Source organism: Triticum aestivum, chromosome 5D (genome assembly GCF_018294505.1).
Source record: "Triticum aestivum cultivar Chinese Spring chromosome 5D, IWGSC CS RefSeq v2.1, whole genome shotgun sequence".
NCBI classification, from domain to species: Eukaryota; Viridiplantae; Streptophyta; class Magnoliopsida; order Poales; family Poaceae; genus Triticum; species Triticum aestivum.
The window spans coordinates 523,984,376-523,993,632 of record NC_057808.1 but is presented as its reverse complement, the minus strand read 5'-3'; positions in this window follow the sequence as shown (position 1 = coordinate 523,993,632).

The window sequence follows — 9,257 nt, the reverse complement described above, 5'->3', positions numbered from 1 at the left end:
TGGTGATGCGTAGAAAATTTTGAATTTCTGCTACGTTCCCCAACAGTGGCATCATGAGCTAGGTCTATGCGTAGTTTCTATGCACGAGTAGAACACAAAGTAGTTGTGGGCGTCGATGTTGTCAATTCTTCTTGCCGCTACTAGTCTTATCTTGTTTCGGCGGCATTGTGGGATGAAGCGGCCCGGACCGACCTTACACGTACACTTACGTGAGACTGGTTCCACCGACTGACATGCACTAGATGCATAAGGTGGCTAGCGGGTGTCTGTCTCTCCTACTTTAGTCGGAACGGATTCGATGAAAAGGGTCCTTATGAAGGGTAAATAGAAATTGGCAAATCACGTTGTGGTCATACGTAGGTAAGAAGCGTTCTTGCTAGAAACCTACAAACCACGTAAAAACTTGCAACAACAATTAGAGGACGTCTAACTTGTTTTTGCAGCAAGTGCTATGTGATGTGATATGGCCAGAAGATGTGATGAATGATATATGTGATGTATGAGATTGATCATATTCTTGTAATAGGAATCACGACTTGCATGTCGATGAGTATGACAACCGGCAGGAGCCATAGGAGTTGTCTTTATTTTTTGTATGACCTGCGTGTCATTGAATAACGCCATGTAAATTACTTTACTTTATTGCTAAGCGCGTTAGCCATAGAAGTAGAAGTAATCGTTGGCGTGACAACTTCATGAAGACACAATGATGGAGATCATGGTGTCATGCCGGTGACAAAGATGATCATGGTGCCCCGAAGATGGAGATCAAAGGAGCATAATGATATTGGCCATATCATGTCACTATTTGATTGCATGTGATGTTTATCATGTTTTTGCATCTTATTTGCTTAGAACGACGGTAGCAAGTAGGATGATCCCTTATAATAATTTCAAGAAAGTGTTCACCCTAACTGTGCACCGTTGCGAAGGTTCGTCGTATCGAAGCACCACGTGATGATCGGGTGTGATAGATTCTTACGTTCGAATACAACGGGTGTTGACGAGCCTAGCATGTACAGACATGGCCTCGGCACACACGCAATACACTTAGGTTGACTTGACGAGCCTAGCATGTACAGACATGGCCTCGGAACACGGAGGACCGAAAGGTCGAGCATGAGTCGTATAGAAGATACGATCAACATGGAGATGTTCACCGATCTTGACTAGTCCGTCTCACGTGATGATCGGACACGGCCTAGTTGAACTCGGATCATGTTTCACTTAGATGACTAGAGGGATGTCTATCTGAGTGGGAGTTCATAATCAGATGAACTTCATTATCATGAACATAGTCAAAAAGGTATTTGCAAATTATGTCATAGCTTGCGCTTTAAGTTCTACTGGTTTAGATATGTTCCTAGAGAAAAATTTAGTTGAAAGTTGGTAGTAGCAATTATGCGGACTGGGTCCGTAAACTGAGGATTGTCCTCATTACTACACAGAAGGCTTATGTCCTTAATGCACCGCTCGGTGTGCTGAACCTCAGCGTCGTCTGTAGATGTTACGAAACATCTGACATACACGTTTTGATAACTACGTGATAGTTCAGTGCGGTTTAGAATTGTGGCACCCAAGACGTTTTTGAAACGTCGCAGAACATGTGAGATGTTCCGAAGACTGAAATTGGGATTTCAGACTAGTGCCCACGTCAAGAGGTATGAGACCTCTGACAAGTTTCTTAAGCCTGCAAACTAAGGAAGAAAAGCTCAATCGTTGAGCGTGTGCTCAGATTGTCTGAGTGCCACAATCGCTTGAATCGAGTGGGAGTTAATCTCCCAGATGAGATAGTGATAGTTCTCCATAGTCACTGCCACCAAGCTAGTAGAGCTTCGTGATGAACTATAACATATCAAGGATAGTTATGATGATCCTTGAGCTATTCGCGATGTTTGACACCGCGAGAGTAGAAATCAAGAAGGAGCATCAATTGTTGATGGTTAGTAGAACCACTAGTTTAAGAAGGGCAAGGGCAAAAGGGATACTTCATGAAACAGCAAGTCGTTTGCTGCTCTAGTGAAGAATCCCAAGGTTGAACCCAAACCCGAGACTAAGTGCTTCTGTAATAAGAGGAACGGTCACTGAAGCAGCACTACCCTAGATACTTGGTAGATGAGAAGGCAGGCAAGGTCGACAGAAGTATATTGGATATACGTTATATGAATGTGTACTTTACTAGTACTCCTAGCAGCACCAGGGTATTAGATACCGGTTCGGTTGCTAAGTGTTATTAACTCGAAATAAAAGCTGCGGAATAAATGGAGACTAGCTAAAGGTGAGATGACGATATGTGTTGGAAGTGGTTCCAAGGTTGATGTGATCAAGCATCGCATGCTCCCTCTACCATCGAGATTTGGTGTTTGCGTTAAACATGATTGGATTATGTTTACCGCAAAACGGTTATTCATTTAAGGAGAATAATGGTTACTCTGTTTATTTGAATAATACCTTCAATGGTCTCGCACCCAAAAATGAATCTCGATCGTAGTGATACACATGTTCATGCCAAAAGTAATGATAGTACCACATACTTGTGGCACTGCTATTTGAGTCATATTGGGATAAAACGCATGAAGAAGCTCCATGTAGATGGATCTTTGGACTCACTCGTTTTTGAAAAGATTGAGACATGCGAACCATGTCTATTGGTATATATGCATGAAGAAACTCCATGCAGATGGATCGTTTGGACTCACTTGATTTCGAATCACTTGAGACATGCAAATCATACCACATGGGCAAGATGACTGAAAGTCCTCGTTTTCAGCAAGATGGAACAAGAGAGCAACTTATTGGAAGTAATACATTTTGATGTATGCAGTCCAATGAGTGCTGAGGCATGCAGTGGATATCGTTATGTTCTTACTTCACAAATGATTTGAGTAGATGCTGAGTGTATTTACTTGATAAAACACAAGTCTGAATTATTGAAAGGTTCAAGTAATTTCAGAGTGAAGTTGAAGATTGTCGTGACAAGAGGATAAAATGTCTGTGATATGATCATAGAGATGAGTATCTGAGTTACGAGTTTGGCACACAATTAAGACATTGTGGAAAGTGTTTCACAATTAATACCGCCTGGAACACCATAGTGTGATGGTGTGTCCGGACATCATAGCTGCACCCTATTGGATATGGTGCATACCATGATGTTTCTTATCAAATTACCACTATCGTTTATGGGTTAGGCATTAGAGACAACCACATTCACTTTAAAAGGGGCACCACGCAATTCCGTTGAGACGACACCGTTTATAGAAACCTAAGTTGTCGTTTCTTAAAAGTTTGGGGCTGCGATGCTTATGTAAAAAAGTTTCAGGCTGATAAGCTCAAACCCAAAGCGGATAAATGCATCTTCATAGAATACCCAAAAACAGTTGGGTATACCTCCTATTTCAGATCTGGAAGCAAAAGTAATTGCTTCTAGAAATGAGTCCTTTCTTGAGGAAAAGTTTCTCTCGAAAGAATTGAGTGGGAGGATGGTGGAGACTTGATATGGTTATTGAACCGTCGCTTCAACTAGTGTGTAGCAGGGCACAGGAAGTTGTTCCTGTGGCACCTACACCAATTGAAGTGGAAGCTTATGATAGTGATCATGAAACTTCGGATCAAGTCACTACCAAACCTCGTAGGACGACGAGGATGCGCACTACTTCAGAGTGGTACGTGATCCTGTCTGAGATATCATGTTGTTGGACAATACTGAACCTACGAGCTATGGAGAAGCGATGGTGGGCCCATATTCCGACAAATGGTTAGAAACCATGAAATCCGAGATAAATGGATCTTTGAGAAGAAGACGGACGTGGACGGTAATGTTACCGTCTATGAAGCTCGACTTGTGGCAAAGAGTATTTTCACAAGTTCAAGGAGTTGACTACGATGAGTTTTTCTCATCCGTAGCGATGCTTAGGTCCGTCGGAATCATGTTAGCATTAGCTACATTTATGAAATCTGGCAGATGGATGTCAAAACAAGTTTCCTTACCAGTTTTCGTAAGGAAAGGTTGTATGTGATACAATCAGAAAGGTTTTGTCGATCCTAAGGATGCTAAAAGGTATGCTAGCTCCAGCGATCCTTCCATGGATTAGAGCAAGCATCTCGGAGTCAGAATATACGCTTTGATGGGGTGATCAAAGTTTTTGGGTTTATACAAAGTTTGTTAGAAACTTGTATTTACAATAAAGTGAGTGGGAGCGCTACAACATTTCTGATAAGTATATGTGAATGACATATTGTTGATCCGAAATGATGTAAAATTTCTGGAAAGCATAAAGGGTTGTTTGAAAGGAGTTTTTCAAAGGAAGACCTGGATAAAGCTACTTACATATTGGGCATCAAGATCCATAGAGATAGATCAAGACGCCTGATGATACTTTCAAAAGACAGCACACCTTGACATGATTTTGAAAGAGTTCAAAATAGATCAGCAAAGAAGGAGTTCTTGGCTGTGTTACAAGGTGTGAGTATTGAGTGAGACTCAAGACCTGACCACAACAGAAGATAGAGAAAGGACGAAGGTCGTCCCCTATGCTTTAGACGTAGGCTCTATAGTATGCTATGCTGTGTACCGCACATGTAGTGTGCCTTGCCATGAGTTGGTCAAGAGGGTACAATGGTGATCCGGGAAAGGATCTCATGACAGCGGTCGAACTTATCCTTAGTACCTAGTGGATTAAGGAATTTTCTCGATTATGGAGGTGGAAAGGAGTTCGTCGTAAAGGGTTACGTCGATGCGAACTTTGACACTAATCCGGATGACTCTGAGTAGTAAACCGGATTCGTATAGTAGAGCAATTATTTGAAATGGCTCCAAATAGCGCGTGGTAGCATCCACAAAGATGACATAGATATTCGTAAAGCACACACGGATCTGAAAGGTTCAGACCCGTTGACTAATAACCTCTCTCACAAGCATAACATGATCAAACCAGAACTCATTGAGTGTTAATCACATAGAGATGTGAACTAGATTGTTGACTCTAGTAAACTCTTGGGTGTTGGTCACATGGTGATGTGACCTGTCAGTGTTAATCACATGGTGATGTGAACTAGATTATTGACTCTAGTGCAAGTGGGAGACTGTTGGAAATATGCCCTAGAGGCAATAATAAATAGGTTATTATTATATTTCCTTGTTCATGATAATCGTTTATTATCCATGCTAGAATTGTATTGATAGGAAACTCAGATACATGTGTGGATACATAGACAACACCATGTCCCTAGTAAGCCTCTAGGAGACTAGCTCGTTGATCAATAGATGGTTACGGTTTCCTGACCATGGACATTGGATGTCGTTGATAACGGGATCACATCATTAGGAGAATGATGTGATGGACAAGACCCAATCCTAAGCCTAGCACAAGATCGTGTAGTTCGTTTGCTCAGAGCTTTTCTAATGTCAAGTATCACTTCCTTAGACCATGAGATTGTGCAACTCCCGGATACCGTAGGAATGCTTTGGGTGTGCCAAACGTCACAACGTAACTGGGTGGCTATAAAGGTGCACTACGGGTATGTCCGAAAGTGCCTGTTGGGTTGGCACGAATCGAGACTGGGATTTGTCACTCCGTGTAAACGGAGAGGTATCTCTGGGCCCACTCGGTAGGACATCATCATTATGTGCACAATGTGACCAAGGAGTTGATCACGGGATGATGTGAGTTACGGAACGAGTAAAGAGACTTGCCGGTAACGAGATTGAACAAGGTATAGGGATACCGACGATCGAATCTCGGGCAAGTAACATACCGCTGGACAAAGGGAATTGAATACGGGATTGATTGAATCCCCGACATCGTGGTTCATCCGATGAGATCATCGTGGAACATGTGGGAGCCAACATGGGTATCCAGATCCCGCTGTTGGTTATTGACCGGAGAACGTCTCGGTCATGTCTGCATGGTTCCCGAACCCGTAGGGTCTACACACTTAAGGTTCGATGACGCTAGGGTTATAGGGATAGCATGTACGTGGTTACCGAATGTTGTTCGGAGTCCCGGATGAGATCCCGGACGTCACGAGGAGTTCCGGAATGGTCCGGAGGTAAAGATTTATATATGGAAAGTTGTTGTTCGGGTTCCGGGAAAAGTTCGGGTTTTTTCGGTATTGTACCGGGAAGCTTCCAGAAGATTCCGGAGGATTCCGGAGGGGTCCGGAGGTCCGGAAAATGTTCCACCACGTCCAATACAGTAGCATGGGCTGTAAGGGGGCGCCCTAGCCTTAATGGGCCAGGGGCACCAGCCCCCCCAAGGCCCATGCGCATGGGAGAGGGGAAACCCTAAGGGGGAGGGCCTCCACTTGACTTGGGAGGCACTCCTCCCCCCTTTGGCCGCCCCCCAAGCCCCATCTAGGGCTAGCCGCACCCCTTGAAGGGGGAAACCCTAGATGGGGGCGCAGCCCTCCCCCTCCCCTATATATATTGAGGTTTTGGGCTGCCATAGACATGAGAACGTCTCCTTTTGGCGCAGCCCTACCCCTCTTCCTCCTCCTCCTCTCCCGCGGTGCTTGGCGAAGCCCTGCGGGATTGCCACGCTCCTCCACCACCACCATGCCGTCGTGTTGCTGCTGGATGGAGTCTTCCCCAACCTCTCCCTCTCTCCTTGCTGGATCAAGGCGTGGGAGACGTCACCGGGCTGCACGTGTGTTGAACGCGGAGGCACCGTTCTTTCGGTGCTTAGATCGGAATCAACCGCGATCTGAATCGCTACGAGTACGACTCCCTCATCCGCGTTCTTGCAACGCTTCCGCATCGCGATCTACAAGGGTATGTAGATTCACTCCCCTTCCCCTCGTTGCTAGATTACTCCATAGATTGATCTTGGTGATGCGTAGAAAATTTTGAATTTCTGCTACGTTCCCCAACATATGCTCCTTTGGAGCAGTCCTACCTCATAGATAACCAAAAGTGGGTCAATGCAAACAAAAAATGCATGGCCTTTATAAAGAACACAATTGAGAGCGCCATTGTGGGCTCCATTGCAGAGTGCACTTCCGCAGGGGAGTTGCTCTCAAAGATAAAGAGCCAGTTCACTGGCTCTTCAAAGATATATGCCACCCAGGTGTTAGAGCAACTGGTGACAGAACGCTACATAGGTGGTAGTCATGGCATAAGAGAGCACATCCTCAGGATGAGCAATACGGCAGCAAAGCTCAAACCCATGGATGCGGATCTGGAGATCAAACCAGCGCTCCTGGTCCACCTTGTCATGGCTTCACTGCCGAAGGAGTTTGAAGCTTTTGTTGTGAACTACAATATGTCACCTGGAACATGGGACATTGAAAAGACAATAGCAATGTGTGTTCAAGAAGAGGAGAGACTCAAAGCCTCACATGGTGGTACACTCAACTATGTGCAGGGTCACAAAAGAAAGAATTACAATCAAAACAACAAAAGTTCTCCTTCAAAGCCACAAGGAAAAGCTTCCTATCAGCATCAGCGTCAGCAACAGCCTTTCTCAGTGGACAAAGACACTTGTCTCCACTGTAAGAAGACCGGGCATTACAAGAAAGACTGTCCTGATTGGCTAAAGTCGATCATGGCAAAAAGAGGTAACAATATAGTTTCATTTGTAAATGAATCCCTGTATGCATAGTTTTCAAAATCCACTTGGTGGATTGACTCAGGAGCAACTGTTCATGTTGCAAATTTTTTACAGGGATTCCATTCGACGCGGACTACGCTAAGAAGCGAAAGACGCATTGAAGTGGCGAACGGAGTTGAAGCAGAAGTTGAAGCTGTCGGTGATATCTCCTTGGAGTTAGCTGATGGATTCAATCTTCTACTTAGAGATGTTTTATTTGTTCCATCATGTCATAGAAACTTAATAAGTGTTTCTTGCTTGGACAAAGATAATTATGAATGTTATTTTGGACATGGCAAGTGTGCCATTTGGTTAAATAATGCTTATGTGGGTGATGCTTTACTACATGATGAGCTTTATTTGTTATCACTTCATGAAAAAGTTTATTCCGTTTGCAATGTGAAAGAACATGTTTCCGCGTCGAATAAAGAACACAAGAAAAGAAAAAGAATATTTGACTCATCGAAATTATGGCACTGTCGCTTGGGCCATATTTCGAAGGGGAGAATAGAAAGATTAGTCAAAAGTGAAATTCTTCCTCCGTTAGAATTTTCAGACTTAGAACAATGCATAGATTGCGTTAAAGGAAAGTACGTAAAACAAATCAAGAAAGGTGCAATCCATAGCACAGGCACACTAGAAATCATTCACACTGATATTTGTGGACCATTTCTGGTGAAAAGTGTGGATGGATATGACTCGTTCGTAATATTCACAGATGATTACTCTCGCTATGGTTATATTTATCCAATCAAAGAAAGATCGGAAGCGTTGGATAAATTTAAAATATTCAAAGCTGAAGTTGAAAATCAGCACGATAAAAGAATAAAGATAGTAAGGTCCGACCGTGGGGGAGAGTACTACGGTCGACACACTCCATATGGCCAAGTCCCTGGACCTTTTGCGAAGTTCTTGCAGGAGACTGGCATAGTAGCCCAGTATTCAATGCCGGGCGAGCCTCAGCAAAATGGAGTAGCTGAAAGGCGCAATCGTACCCTTATGGATATGGTGCGCAGCATGATGAGTTATTCCAACTTGCCATTGGGATTATGGATGGAGGCGCTTAAAACCGCCATTCACATTCTCAATAGAGTACCAAGCAAGTCGGTGCCCAAAACACCGTACGAGCTATGGACAGGAAGGATGCCCTCCCTACAACACTTCAGGGTGTGGGGGTGCCCTGCTGAGGCCAAAATGTTTAATCCAAACATTGCAAAGTTAGATCCCAAAACAGTAAGTTGCCACTTCATTGGCTATCTAGACAGATCAAAAGGTTTTCGTTTCTACTGCTCTGACAGATATACAAAGTTTGTAGAAACGAGACATGCAGTCTTCTTAGAGGACGAAATGATGAGGGGGAGCTTGGTAGCTCGGAAAATTGATCTTGAGGAGAAGAGGGTGCATGCACCTAATCCGATGATTCAGGAGCCGTTTTCTCACTACCAGTTGCAACTCCACCCATGACAGCTATGGGGGAAGACCCGGAACCTGTCCGTCAGGAGCCGACTGAACCCATTGTTGAGCATGAAAGGGAGGTGCAACAACAAATTTTAGAAGAAGTGCCAGAAGTTGAGGCACAAAATGTGCCAGAAAATGAGGCCCTTAGAAGGTCTACAAGACCAAGAAAGTCAGCTATTTCTACTGACTTTAAAGTTTATAACACAGAAA